At 44.4% G+C, this 15,438-nt stretch overlaps 1 protein-coding gene across 3 annotated transcripts in view; it reads left to right on the forward strand.

Annotated features, from left to right (window-relative positions):
• The first annotated feature begins 230 nt into the window (after positions 1–230).
• Positions 231–15,438, forward strand: part of NR1H3 (nuclear receptor subfamily 1 group H member 3) — a 32,344-nt gene continuing 17,136 nt past the window's right edge. Inside the window, exon 1 of one of the 3 annotated variants that reach the window (XM_083457657.1) lies at positions 231–631. The gene's annotated coding sequence lies outside the window, so the exon portion shown is untranslated. Of the gene's footprint in view, positions 632–9,808; positions 10,660–13,838; positions 15,403–15,438 lie in introns of those variants that run through there. The other 2 variants (XM_083457655.1, XM_083457656.1) reach the window with 2 other exon arrangements.

Here is a 15,438-nt window from a genome sequence, read left to right on the forward strand (position 1 = left end):
CTCCAAACGATTTCAGACTGTGATACTTTTTTTAACAGGCAGATCCTGTGGGGAATGTAGCAAGGCTTTGGGTTCCGCAGGATCCTTAAAAAAAAAAAAGCCCATAAATAATCATGCCTATGTTACACATTCTGTACGCCGCCTCGGTATGTTTCTGACGAAGGGCGGTATAAAAACGTGGAATAAACAAATGATCCTCGCAAGCAAAGCATTCGGCGTGCAGAAGGAAGGAGGGGCTTCTTCCCTTGTGTTTTGGGTTCTCATGCACACCACGCCGCCAGGATGTAGAAATCGGAGGGGGCGAAAGGAACACCAGGGGGTGGAGTTGGGGAAAGTTCAGGCATGTGACTGGGAGGCTGCTGCTGCTGCTGCTCTTGCTGACATTACATCACTGCAACTCGCGCGGAGCAGCTCTCGCCAGCCCGAAGTCAATAGCGCGCCGCTGGGCTTCGCGCGCTCGGCGCTGTCTGATCGCTCCCTCGCCCGGTTGCCGTGGGCCTTCCTGGGGGGCCGGAGCTCGCTGCCTGCTCCCGACCTGCCCCTCTTTCTCCCGAGAGGGGGGCTTCTGCTTGCCCTGTCGCCTCCCCTTCCGGGGCTGCCGGCGCGCCTGGAGCTGCTGTTGCTGACGCGGGTAACTTCTTTCTTTACGCGATCGCCCTGGGCAACCGGGGAGTTTGGTGGCGCCCGCTCGAGAAAGCGCATTTCCACCCACCGAGGGGCTTCGGCCGCCGCGTCCCGCCGCCGCTCTGCGCTCCCCTTCGTGGCGGCGCCAAACTCGAGCTACCGGCGTCAAACCACCTGTTGGCGCTCGGGCAGCGTACACACGTGCGCCTAGATGCGTGGCGATAAAGAGGGCGCTTGGTGCTGTTCTTTCCCCGGATTGCTGTTTGATTGCAGTGTTACGGAAGCACAAGTAAATAACTGCTTTACTTGTCCGATTTGCGGAAAGAAACATTTTCAAAAAATGGCTTAGAAGAGATAAATGAATGCGCACATTCGGATCCCCCATTTTTGGATATATATTTTAAAAAAGGGAGGGAGATTGGTTAAAAGGAGTGTAATTTCTCCACTTTCCAAGACACGTGTGGATGGAACGCTGGCACTAGTGATTGTACAAAGCACATGCCTCTGAGTTGCTGTACGATTTACACTGCAGTTGGAAATACATGCAATTAACACAGTGGGGCTTCTGAGTAAATTTTCACTCATTCAGGCCCAGGTGGGAGAGAATGAAGGGTGAACATTGGGTGTTGGAGAGAAAACACTTCTCCAGCAACATCTTATCACATGACATGTGCAGGAAGATGTCTGTTCCCTTGTGGCTTTCGTTCAATGAAAGGAGCTTGGCATACAGTGTGCAGGTGCATTTGTCTTCTTGTAGAAGGGCCACAGTGCACAGGCAGAACAGCTGCTTTGCATCCAGAAGGTCCTGGCATAGGGCTGGGAGAGATTCGCTGTCTGAAACCCTGGAGAGTTGCTACTAGTCAGCATATTGACAGTACTGAGCTAGATGGATCAGTAGTTCAGTCTCAGCATCAGGCAGATTTCTATTTTCCTATACAGTATATAGTAGTCTTCACTATTTGCAATTTAAAAACTTTGACACATCTTTGACTAGGGAGCTCACAAGACCTGGAGAGATACACCTTTGTGCGGTCAGCTTCTTGTCTATATGAGTTTTTAGGAGGTTTGTGTGAAAAGCCCCATCAGGAAAAGAGGATACAAATGATTGATGATGGTGTTTTGCCCTGGACCCACCAAAACCTGCGCCACCATTTGCAAGGCTGGAAATAGAAGTAGCACACGGCTTCTGCTTCAGCCTGGGAAACCAGCGGTGAACTCTTTGCTCAGTCGTGATCTCATTAGGTGCCCTTATCTGTCTATCTCCCTGGAGTTGGAATTGTGTTGCACTTTACTCACCAAGAAATGTCAGAGAAGAAATTAATATTTAAGCGGAGAGACAAGGTTAAATATGGAAGATTGTAAGATGCAGATATTAACCAGCTATCAATGTGTGGATGCTAGCTGGAATCCTGGTCTTTGTATTTGAGAGGCTTAAATAGGGACAATGGCTAGTAGCCATAATGGCTACAAGGAACTTTCATCTTCAGAGGCAGTATTTCTTAGAATATCAGTGGGGGGGGGGGGCAACAGTAGGGGAAGGCTACTGGACAGGCATAGCCTAACATTTGTTGTCTGTGGCCTGGTAACCTCTGGGTTAGATTACTGCAATGAGTTATACGTGGGGCTGCCTTTGAATACAGTTCAGAAATGGCAGCTGGTGCAGAATTCAGTGGTCAAGTTGCTCACCAGGGGAAGGCAATCTGAGCAAAATCTTGTCAAAACTGTATCGGCTACCACTCAGTTTCTGGGATCAAGTGAAAGTGCTGGTTTTGACCTATATAGCCCTAGGACCCCAATACCTCAAGGACTGCCTCTCCCCACATGAAGCAATTTGGATCCTGCATGCTCTTTTCTGTGGGAGGTAAAAAGGGTGGCAACATGAGGATGGGACTTCTCAGTGGTGGCTCCTCATTTATGGAATGCTTTCCTTAGGGAGGTATGCCTGGCCCCATCACTACCTGCTTTTACGGGCCTGGTAAAAACATTGTTATTCACCTCTCTCTCTCTCTGTCTGTCTGTCTCTCTCTCTCTCTCTCTCTCACACACACACACACACACTCTTTAGGTTGTTTTCAATCCATGTTTTATTACTCATTTTTGCAAGTCACTTTGAGTTTCACTTTTCTGGAAAAAAGCAAATAACAATAATTTGTTTCAGGGTTTCCCAGAGACATTTGGTAGATCACTGTGGGATGCAGGATTCTGGACCTTTGGTCTGATCCAGCAGGGTTCTCTTCTTACATTAAGTGGTGACCAACCTTTGTTTGGCCTGTACTGTGTACCGAAATCAATTCCATGTGCATTGTGGTAGCTGACTCTAGTTGACCAAGCTGTGGAACAATCAGGAGTGCTCTGAGTGAAGCCAGACACTTGGAGCTCCATGAAACCACCTGCTTATTCAGCATCCACAGTATCATAGAATTGTAGAGTTGGAAGGAGTCGCAAGGGTAATCTAGTCCAACCCCCTACAATGCAGGAATCTCAACTAGATCATACATGACAGATGGCCATCCAACCTCTGCTTTAAATCCTCCATTGAAGGAGAGAGTCCACCACCTCCTTCCTTGTCACTTGAAGCCACTGGTTTGGGTCCTATCATCTGCAGCAGGAGAAAACAAGCTTGCTCCATCCTCCATGTGACTGCACTTTAGATATTTGTAGGTGGCTCTCATATCTTCTCTCTGTCTCTGGTTTTCCAGGCCAAAAATACGCTGCTCCCTCAACTGTTCTTCATAAGGCTAGATTTCCAGACATCTGATCATCTTGGTCACCCTCTGCACACGTTTCAGCTTGTTGATAGCCTTCTTAAATTGTGGTGCCCACAATCCATCCTGATTTTCTTGCACCAGACTTAAACTGATGTTAGGCGATGTCTGGTCTTCATTGAGCATTCATTCTGATTTGTTTGTGAGAAGATTTTATGACAATGAATATTCATCCTGCATTCATTTTGAGTTGCTTGCAGAGCGATTAAATACCTTCCCATTAATCCTACACTTTTTTAGTGCATTTCCCCACCTTTGCATTTCCCCCTCATTTTACCGACTGCAATAATCTGTTGTTTTTGTTCTTAAAGTAGATTTGTTGCACCAGAGCACTTTAAATCAACTTTAGTTGCGCAAACCTAATTTTCCAGTATGCAATTAGTTTTCTCCCATAAACTAGGTTATCTGACGTGCATTTGATGGGAATTTGAGAAAAGCCTCCTCAGGGGCTGTTACCAGATTTTGGAACTCCTTACCAAGGAAGTGTCACTTATGTATTTATCTTGTTAGTGGCCTTCCACCAGCAGGCAACCCCCTTTTTATTTAAACAGACATTTTGTTTTATCTCCAGCTCTTTGTTTAACCTGTATTTTGATTGTGTTTCAGCTGACTATTGTTTTAAAAAAAATACACTCATTTGGTGACAAACAGTGGGAAAGGGATTTTGCTTTCATACCACGCTTGTCTGCTTCTCAAAAGCATTAGGCTGACCACTGCTAGAACCCTGGACCTGATGGACCTTTGGTCTGATCCAGCCCTTCCTAAGTTAGTTCTCCCTTCCATTTAGTAGATTCATATGTTGGGCAAATCTGTACTTTATGCAACAGGGGTAAGATCTGCTGGCCTGCAAGCCGGATATGGCCTACGGGAGCTTCCCCATCTGACCTGTGCAGTAATTAGACTTTAAAAAGGGTTTCCATTAGTGCCAATGGAAGCTATTTTTTAAGCCCAATTGCTGCTCAGCGGGAAATTTTTGGTTTGTGAGGGTTGCACCTGGAGGCAGGAGAGTTAACCCTTCCCCTGTGTACTTCCCCTATGCCCTCATTGAAAATTGTTGTCCTACCCCACAGCAGTTAGACTTGAAAGCCTGCTTCCAGGTTTTCCTAACCCTGTGGCTGACTTTGTATCAGAGATGTCTTTAGGAGATGGCCTGACTGTCCTGAACCTGGGTGTTTTGTACTGGGCCCCAGATCTCCTGCCCTTCTTCTCAAACTGTTTTAATACCTTTGCTTACATGCTCCTGAGCACGCTGCAAAGCACAGTGCCATTCAAGCCTCCCACCATCTTAATTTTCACCTGTACATACAATTCAGCATATATAAATATGTGTTTGGGGCTTGTGTTTGGAATCTTTTTAGTGCCTAGCAAAGCATGTTGCTATACAGCAGGGATGGGGAACCTGTGATCCTGCAATTACTGCTGAATTTCAACTCCCGTTAGCCCCAGCCAGCATTCCCAGGGATGGTGGGAATTGTAGTTCAACAACGTCTGGAGGCCACAGGTTCCCATCCCTACTGCACAGAGGCAGCCACAGGGTTAGGAATGCCTGGAAACAGGACTACTCTGTTTTTGTCTTTGGGTCCTTCTGTGATTTTGAGCTGTCTTCCTTCCTCTCCACCAACTTTCCTGTAGCTCCTGGGTGTTATTACTGCTCCTTTCCAGCTGGAAATGGGCAGATGTGTCTTGTAATTCTTAAACAACAGCAGGATGCCATTTCAAACCACTCTTCTTTCAATCTTAAGGTTGTTCAGGTATTTTCTTTTCTAATTGCCTAGCAGTTCTGTGACACTCATCCTCCACATGTACAGCCCAGACCCAGTTTGTTCACATCCTTCTCCCTCAACTCTACTTTTCTTGGCTCCCTTTTTGCCACCTCCAGGCTCTCATGGAGGAAGAAGGCCCTCTAGGACCTTCTGGGTAGTGGCACCCTCCCTGTGGAACAGGGGTATAAATAATAAAATGATGATGATGATGTTTAATCCTGTCTTTAGACTGGTGTGACTATTGCAGCCATTCTAGTTGGGCAGACCAATAATTTTGTGTGTGTGTGTGTGTGTGTTTCTATTCCTTGGTCTAGACGGCATGGAGCAGTCAGCTGAGGACCCCAGTGTCCATCCTCCATAGAAAAAGCTGCTAGTTGTAGAAAGATAACTAATATGGAAGGCCCATTCCCACATATATCCTCCTAGTCAGCAACTGAAGTACTGTAATGTCTTGTGGAAGAGAGGAGATACTCTTGCTAGGCCTTGAAACCTCCCCTGCTGGATCCTCCCAGCACTGGATCTCTCTTTCATGTTTGAATGAGCGGCCAACTCAAGTGTGCTGTTCCGCGCATGATAGATGCTTCTGATCACTTCAGAATGAAGAATAATTCTCCCCCCACACGCAGGCTTTCATATCTCTGGACACTGTCAAATTAGCAGGTTCCCCATATGTACATCCTGTCCATATTTTATTAAAGCATGTAGAACACCGTGAGCTTTGTTTCTGCAATTTTAAAAACATAGCATTTAAAAATAAATCATATGACTCAGGGCTTTGTCCAGAGGCAAGGGCTTGAGCCACCTCCAAAATGTGTGTGGGGGGGGGACAACATTTTAGGGGAGGGGAGAGTAACAGCGGGGGGTAGGATAGATTCTGCTAGAGCCCACATAGCAGACAGATCACACAAACAGGTCTAGATTTCAAAGGGGAGTCCCATCTTACTAAGATGCACTTGACACTTCTTAAGTCTTAATTATCCAGTTTAAGTGGAAAAAGATTATATATCCTTCCATTGTTTATTATTCTCATCTTTCCTTCATCCACTTGCGGCTTTCAGTGTTATGAGGTGTGCAGGACATAAAGGAAAAACTTGGCACATAATATTTCTAGCTTTTGTGAAAGCAATACAATGATGTGGTTATTTGATTTCACTTTCCATTTTATTATACTAGAGATGGGCAACCTGTGGCCTTCCAGATGTTTTGAGGCAACAGCTGCCATTATCCCTGACCATTGGACCTGCTGGTTGTGACTGATGAGAGTCCAACAACATATGGAGGGCTACTTGTTCCCCATCTCTATGGCTGCTGCAATGCAACAGACAGTGTTTTACACCAGCCAGGGCTGGTGATCACCTACGGAAGCTTTGGAAATAAAAGAAGTTGTTTTAAGCTGCCTTGGCAAGTTGCTGGATGAAGTAGGTAAAGCCTTATCAGACACGAGACATCAGGAAGGGCAGGGCATTGGGAGAAACAGAGCAACGCTCCAAGTAATTGAAGCCATCCTGGAGAAATTCAAGGCTCTTGTTTCTCGTCTGGTGGGTGTGCCTTGAGTACAGCCCTGTCACTGGCTGGCTTGGAGCCAAGGACACTTCAGCTTGACTTGCGGGACTGTTTTCTAGCCGGCAGTTTGTTGTGATGTCAGATGTTGTGAGAAGGGAACGCAACTTGGCCGGGCAAAGTCTGCAGAAAGTTCGTCTTCACATTTGGCCTTGTGCCACTGGCAGTTAGGACTATGCACATTCCCTGGCTCACAGATGGGCTTCTCCCATTTTCCAGCCATCATTCTCCTTATACCTAATATGGAACTTCTAAAGTTCTCATATTTTTGTTCCTTCGCGCCCGCCTCCTCCACTAACTTCTCTTATGGACTTCAGCAGCCTGGCTAGTTTTCTTCCCATGTCCCTCTCTTCAGTGTTCAGTCCGTAGACCAAATGGGCAGCCCCATGTAGAGTGTATTGTAGTAATCTACCTGGAAGCATCTAGGGCATGGTTGACCAAGGCTAGTTTGCGTGGTGCTTCCCAAACACCGAACAATCAGCTGGGTGGGACACGGTGTGCAATGTGCTTTGCAAGCTCTATGCTTGGCACTTCCCAAGCACCAAGATTAGGGCTTACTAAGCCCTTTGTGCAGTTCTTTCCAAGTGCCCGACAACCACCTGATTGGAGACACTCATAACTGGCAATGCCTGCAAAGCCCCTTTGGGCCAGACCCCACTGCTACCTGCCCCACACCTGTTGTCACATATGACTGGCTCAGAGCCATGGCTTGCCCGGAATGGCCTCACAGGCCAAAAAGGGAATGCTGGCAGTCCAAATCTGTGAGCTGGAGGTCCCCCACACCTGCACAACATCATTAATCATCCACTCTGCTCAATTCATTGCAAGTGGGCCCTGATCCAATAAATACAAGCAGAACCATACTGTAGCAAACACCCGGTCTCCCACACACCAGTCCTATATAGATGCATATTTGTGGGCAGCAACCCAGGCTGCCCTCTGCCCTGTTTAAGCTCTCGCATGTCCCCATGTATACAGAATGTAAGCTTCTCTTTCTCACACAGATACACTCACCCCACGCTCATCCCTATTACTGTGCTGGGCTTGAGGGAGGAGTTTAAACCTCTCTTGCCAGCCCAGGGCTGTGGTGAGTGAATTCTCCATCGCAGCACTTGCGGGATTTCCCCCGTGCTGGGATTGGTGGAGAGGTTTAAACTGGCCCCAGGACCACATTGAATATATACCTCTCGGGATCAGAGCTTTTGCACCCGCTTGTGGGCTTTCCCCCAACATCTGGGTAGCCATTGCAAGAACAGAATGCAGGACTATTGAGGCCTTTGCTCTGATCCAGCAGGTTTTTAACATTTACAGGTTGTCCCAGGGCAAATGGTACAAGAGTGCACTGGTGGCAGAACAGCTGAGTTCACATGGATCAGCATTGAGGCTTGCTTCTAGCTTTTTCCGCAGCCCGGCGTTTTCCCTGACTTATTATTTCCCTGACTATTGGCTGTCCTTGCCAACGTGCCTCAAGCTGCCTTGTGGAGGATGGGAGGAGGTAGGGACCATTCTTGGGTGTCCCACCCCACACCCCTGCTTTTCTCTCAAGGGAAGAGCACTAATGTGATTTTTCCTGTTCAAATCCCTTGACAAAGTTGTCAAAGTCATGATTGCATTTCCTGCTGTCCGTCCAAAGGTCAGCGCTGATAGTGGAGTCAGACCTGGCTCTGAGCTTAGCCAAGAACCTAAGGTTACTATAGTTCACTTTCAAAAGTGCGGACCCTCCTCTTCTCTCTCTGGGCCCCCTTAGCTACCTAAGCAGCGAATGAGCTTTGCCAACCAGATGAAGGGAAACATGCATCTGTGTGAGCTTTTGTGACTTTGTCTTTCATGGTTTTGGAGTGGGAGAGGCGTCCCTTGTATCCTAATTGTGGGAGCAAAGGGTGGAGCAGAGAAAGGGAAATGGAAACAGTCTGCAGAAGACACTTAAGTTACACAACTAATTTGACAATATGATATTCTTAAATTTCCAGAGTTGCAGTTGTGGTTATGTTTCATAAGGCTCTTAATTTTAAGATATTTCTGAAACCGAAACAAACACTAAACTGGTGAGCTTTTATAAAAATAGCAACATCCTCATTTGTTAATTTATTGAAGTACTTTTTCTGAAGCAGCTGATTACACCTGATTTAAGCTTATACTTCCCTGCTTTTAAACGGTGTCTTTATGGCAAGCCTTTTCTCCTTCTCCCTTTTGGTAGCTGTTAAAAGAGTCTTGCTGGGTTAAACCAGAGACCCATAAGATCCAGCATTTTCTTTCTGACAGAGACCAGTTAACTGCCTCTGGAAAACTCACAAGCAAGACATGAAGACAGCATTCCTATTTTGATCTTTTATCCCCATGTCTAATATTCAGAGGTATGCTGTCCTTGAATATGGAAGCTTGAGTTAGCTATGATTAATAGCTCCTCACAGGTATATCTTCCATAAACATTGTACTACTATCCTGCCCTGTGCTTCAAGCACTTAAAGTCCTTGTGCTTTGTATTATAGTTGATTGAAGTGGCTGGGCTACATTGCCTTCTCCTGCCAGCAGCCCCTGCCAGACTGTGCCAGGAGACGCAGGAAGAGGCCTCCAAGCCTGTGACTGGGGCTGATCTGTGCACCGCTGTGCCACAACCCTTTCCTGCAAGTTGTCGCTGGAGCTGTGACATGCATGCATGCAGAAACATTATTATTGTTGTTATTATTATAATTTATTATATCCATTGGTCACTTTATAAAAGCAAAGGTCTCGAAAATGGTTTAGCAAGATAAAATGTGTACAGATGAAAACAAACACCAGGGGGAAAAAATGTAAGATACAAAATGTCCGTCCTAAAATTCATTCTTCTGTCATGGGTGCATCCAAGTCTTGGAGACCAGCCAGCCAGAAGCAATCTGCCCAGGCTATGGCAGTTTTCTAGAGTGTGTTCTCCTAAACCCAGCAAGAAAATAACAGAAAAGGGCCCAAGAGTTAGGTGGAAGTGGTATTTAGCAAGGGTGGGGAACCTCAGGCCCAGAGGCCACATGTGACCCTCCAAGTCTCTCTGTCTGGCCCTTGCTCTCGTGCAACTCCCCTCTCCTAGAACATGCTCTGCTTTTAGCTTTCCTTAAATGTTTTTACCTGGTGGGAATGTGTCCTTGAAGCCTTATAATATCTCTTCCTTGCCTGGATGGAGGATAGAGAGGCGTGCGTCTTAGTGTTTGCAGAAACTAGCTTTCTGTACAGAGGTAAGATTTACCCCAGTTGCTCCACCCTCTTTTGCCTGTGGCCCCGCCCACTACTGCCGTGTGGCCCCAGGAAGGTTTCCCACAAGGGAGTGTGGTTCTGGGGTTGAAGAGGGTTCCCAGCCCCTGGTGTATAGGATTTTGCAGTATTAAGGGCAGTGGAAGCAGAAGGCTTGGAGGACACACAGAGATGGAGGGAAAGCAATGTGGAGAGGGGACATAGGGGTCCTGCAGTGTCAGGAAGAAGGTCTAAAGGGTCTAGCCAGCTAAATACTGTGGATGTCTGGCCTCCCAGGGATCTCTGGTAGTTGTGGAGCAGGAAGAGATTTGTTGACAGATGCAGCTGTTCCTGACCCTTGTGACACCTCAGGAAGACACTTCTGCTGCTGCATGTGACCCTGTCTTACAAACATTAAAAGCACTTAGAACCCCCTTTAGGTCAGGAATAACAATGTTGACTGAAGTTGGGTGATGAAGCCAGTGTCTTGCCCTCAGACGAGCTCACAGTTGGAGCCTGTGCAACAAAATAAGAGGCAGTCAAGCTCATGTGCCGGCAGTTGTGGTTGTGCCACATTTTGGCTCCTGAGGCGGATCACAAAATAGCTCCCACCTCCCTGGCAAGGAAGAAGCAGTGAATGAAGATCTATATCAGGAACAAGCAGCAAAGAAATATCTGCATCGGGATCTGTTGCTCCCATGGATCCTGCCGCCTGAGGCAGTTGCCTCACCTTGCCTCTGCAGGCAAGTAAGCCATCTACCACCAGCACTGGCTGTGATTCAGGGAATCCTGTTTGAGAAACAGCTAGAAAGATAACGTAAGAACAATCCCTTCTTTCCCCTCTCTTTCTGTCCATTGGAGGACTAAGTAAATCCTGCAGGCAGAGAAGGGAGGAAATACTGTCCGTCCTAGGATCTGCTTGTTACTGTGTACACAGAATACCTTTAAAGCACCTGCGAAACACATTTCCCTCCTCAGAAAATTCTGGGTACTGTAGTTTGTTAAGGGTTGCTGGGACATGGAGATCTGTGAGAGTTAAACTCCAGTTCCCATAATTCTTTGAGGGGGAAAATGTGATATGAATGTGCTTTGAAGGTATAGTAGTACATATGCAACATCTATCTACTATAAAATTACCAATTTTCACCTCTCTTTTAGTTCCTTTGAGTTTCTGCCCAGGACACCTATGCAGTGAGGGGCAGAAGAGGAGGTGACCCATTGATTCAAAGAGTCACAAGCAGCAGGTTTTTGTTTAAGGATGAGGTGAAAAGAACAAAATGATGGTTCTGGATTACTGCTGTAAAATGGGCTTATCTCCTTTTACTGGAAGGTGTGGGATGAGGATTGCTTTTACTCTGGGTGAAAAAGTGTTTTCAGACAAAAGGTGTCTTTCAGCTCCTGTGAATCTCCTGTGTTGTTCAGCCAGGGAAAAGTTGACTTTTGTGTTCTGTGAAACAACTGAAAGAATGGCACTGACATTTGCTTCAATCTTTTTTTCCTGATGGAAGTTAGCTAGGAACTTGGCTGCTGCTGTTATTTTTCTAGGCCTCAGATCTGCATAGCCGTTTGCAAAGTACAAGCTGAAAGATCCTTGCCTCACAGAACTTAAAATCTAAAATTCAACATGGGAAACAACATAGGAAGAGGAAGCAGGAGTAAATAGAGAACTTCCTTCCTTCATTCCTTCCTTCCTTCCTTCCTCCTCCTCAAGAATAAAAATTGCCCCATAAAAATCGCATAAAATACAACAATAAAACTCAGTGGGAAACCTTTAAAAACATCTCAACTAAACAATCCCATTTTATTAAAACTAGCAATTCCAAAATTAAAAAAATAATACATGCAAATATTTCAGTTGCATGTGCAATGTGTAAGTGAAAAATTAGCTGTGCAATAAGCCATAAATGGAACCTTCTGCAGCAGGATATAATGAATAGAGTGTGGTAGTTATCTGGCTGTTAGTTCTCATCTCTGTGTTAGGAAGTATGTTTTTCATTTATTCCTAGAGAAGAATTCCTAGCTTTTTAAAGAAAGATTACTGTTAAGGCTACGACCCTGTGCACCCTCAATTGTGGGTAAGCATAACTGAATTAAGTGGAATTTCCTTCTGAGTAAATATGTATAGTGTTTGACTGTGTATCTGTTAGGAAATGAACAAAAATGTTGTTAATCATGTACAGTTCTTCCTAACTTTACTCCCACTTCCCCCTTGAAATTATCTGTAACCTTGAAACTTCCTTTCTTTAAATAGGAGTCCTAATGTTTATCCAGTGACAGCTCTGCAGCAAATTATTTGGTTTCTATTAAAACCTTGGTGTGTTTCAAGTAGAAACCCTTTTATTATTATTTTATTTTATTATTTTATTTTATTATATTTTATTATTATTTTATTATATTTTATTATTATATTATTATTTTATTATATTTTATTATTATATTTTTATTTTATTTTATTTTATTATTATATTATTATTTTATTTTATTTTATTTTATTTAAGGTTAGCTACTAAAATGTTTCCAATTTGCTTTGCATCTCTTAGTCTAGGTCAGGGGTCAGCAACCTTTTTCAGCCGTGGGCCGGTCCACCATCCCTCAGACCATGTGGTGGGCCGGACTATATTTTGAAAAAATAATAATGAATTCCTATGCCCCACAAATAACCCAGAGATGCATTTTAATAAAAGCACACATTCTACTCATGTAAAAACATTCCCGGACCATCCTTGGGCTGGATTGAGAAGGCGATTGGGCCAGATGCGGTCTAGGTGGTCTAGGTGTAGGGAACCAGAGGCCCTCTAAATGTTGCTGGACTACAGTTCTCATCATCCTTGGAGGTGACATCCAGGTCACATTTTCGAGGAATACCATAAGAAGTAGCTGCTTTGTGGGATCAATGTTAAATGTCTTCTACGGGTGGTGGCTGCTTCCAAGTGGCAGGTATTTGCAGTGGCGAGGAGAAAATGGTCCCTTCCGTGCAGTGAGCTGCTGAACACGCATTCCTTGCTGCAAAGAGCGAGCAGCCGTGAAGAGCAGTAGAGCAGCATAGGTGCAATGTCTGTTCCATGTGCATAGGACATCACCTCTAACGGTAACATTTTATTAAAAATGTGAATAAGGCTAACGTGTGGCATGGGAGCAGCCTTAAAATTTTTGTAATAATACTTTTAAAAGTACTTTCCCCAAAAACGCAGAATCGTTTCTGTTGGGGATAATTCAGACTGAAATTCCCAGGTGTCAAAAAAAGGGTTATTTATATATGCCACTACCGCAGCCCGTGTTTTGTTATCCCCCATATGGAAAACGAGCGAGGTCTCAACTAAAGAAGAATGGCAACTTAAGCTGACGGAATATGTGCAGCTTGCAGATCTAACATACAGAATAAGAGAACAAGAAGAACATATGTTTAGAGAAGATTGAAAAATATTTATTGAATATATGGGGGGGGGGAATTGTGTACACTTGAAAACGTTGGCAGCATTTAGCACTAAGATAAATTCAACAGTGTAAATAAGTTTTGATGGATGTAATGGAATACTGAATGTTTTGGTTTATGTAAAATATGCAGGGATTTAAGATATGCAAAATGAACCATGGAAAAAGAAGAAGGGAAGTCACTGATATTTTAAGGATGTTTAAATGAGTATTTTAAATTGTAAAACAGAAAATTTATATATATATATATATATATATATATATAATGTTTGTGTGTATGATAATCATAATAATAATATGTTGCTGAATTTAGAATTAGAAATGAAGCAAAGCTGTAAGTTTTGAGAGGTGAACAACTGAAGCAATTAATAGTGCAACACGTGAAAAAGAGTTCCTGCATGGAATGCGCTATGATTTTAATGGAGCCAGAATCTTTCTACAGAATACTTGCTAAATACTTTTTATAATTTGTCCTGAGTCTGTTGGGATGGGGAACTCTTTCAAGCTAGGGGATTCAGAGACAGCCTCCGTTCCAGCTTTGCATGCTATATAGAGGATGTTTGGGAGATTCATAGAATCCTAGTGTCTCCAGAGTTAACTTCTCTCCCCAGTATTCTACCACCTCAAGTTTGGGTTACAAATATTTAAAAGTAGTACATTGCTACTTCTGAATAGTTCGAGGGTGGTGATTTAGAACAGTTCCAAAAAAGGCTTTGAGAAAAAAAGGGTACTGGGGGAACAGATCAAGAGGAACAAATTGAGAGAGAGCCCCGTGAGAACATTTAGTTTCCCTATGATGGATCCTCAAAAGGAAGTGAGGAAGTCTTTCAGGAAGCTTGTGAAAGATTTTGCTGGGTGGCATAAAAATAAGAGAAATTGTGCAGAGCAAAATGTCATGGTGGCACCAGCCTGTTACATACAAGAAAATGTGTGTGACTATGTCTTCTGTTATGCATCCTTAACCTCATATTTTCCTCCATTAGCATTCACCTCTGCTAGTAGCGCTTCAGTAATTACTATGTCTGGCCAATATATCGATATATCATCCAGAACCGGTTTGAAGGCCATATCATGCCCTCAGTTGCAGTGGAGGACCATTGTCTCATTGGCAGTGTTGAAATAAGCAGTTAATTCAGTTGGCTTCGGTACACAGAGTGGAGGGGGAAGCCATCTTGTTCTTTGCATTAGTCTGCAAAAGGGCTTTGGCCAGGCCTGTTAGGATTGCTTCCATCAGTGCAAGAGATTCTTAGACCAGCGGGAGCAGAGGAATGAAGTGCAGGTAGAGGAATGCTGGCTGAGACAAGACTAGCCTGTGGGGAGATTTTCTATGGGGAAAGGCAAAATCCAGGGCCAAATTGCACAAACTCCATTGCATTTTACTTTTCTCCCTGACAGTTTTATCTAAAGTTGAAAGCAGCTTTTAAAAACGAAGGACGTGTGGGAGACTGTCCTGCGCAGCAAAAAGAGACATGGGAGCTATTTACTTTTCTCCTTTGCGCTATTTTTTCCATTCGGGGTATAAGCTGTTTTTCTCCTTATGGGGGTGGGGAACAAACGGGGGCCTGTTCTTTTCCACCTGTGTGATGAAAAGCAGCTGGGAGGCAAATTTATGGCATGGGGAACAGCCCAAAGGGAATGAACAGCTTATCAATCAATCAATCAATCAATCATCAATCATTTTATTTGTATGCCACCTTTCCAAACTTAAAACCATGCTCAAGACGGCTTAACAACATATAAAAAATTACATAACTGCAAACAGTACTCATAAACAATAAACACAACACAACACAACAAAGCTGATGCTCTGCTCGAGACTGTAGTCTCCTATAGATCTCTTTCAGTTAACACAAAACATCAGAGGGGAGATTATATACAGCTGCTTGTTAACTTGTCATTTGGCCTTTAAGAGAATTGGCTGTGAGAACAAATCCCAAGCCCATACTGAAATGGAATAATGAAGGAATAGAGCCAATTCTGTTCACCCCCAGCTAGCAGGGACCATGGTCAAGCATGATGGGATCTGTAGTCCAGCAACATTTGAGGAGCCACAGGTTTGCTACTCGCGAACATAATCTTTACTCTGAAGG

Source organism: Podarcis tiliguerta (genome assembly GCF_965153285.1).
Source record: "Podarcis tiliguerta genome assembly, chromosome: 1".
Classification (NCBI taxonomy): domain Eukaryota; kingdom Metazoa; phylum Chordata; class Lepidosauria; order Squamata; family Lacertidae; genus Podarcis; species Podarcis tiliguerta.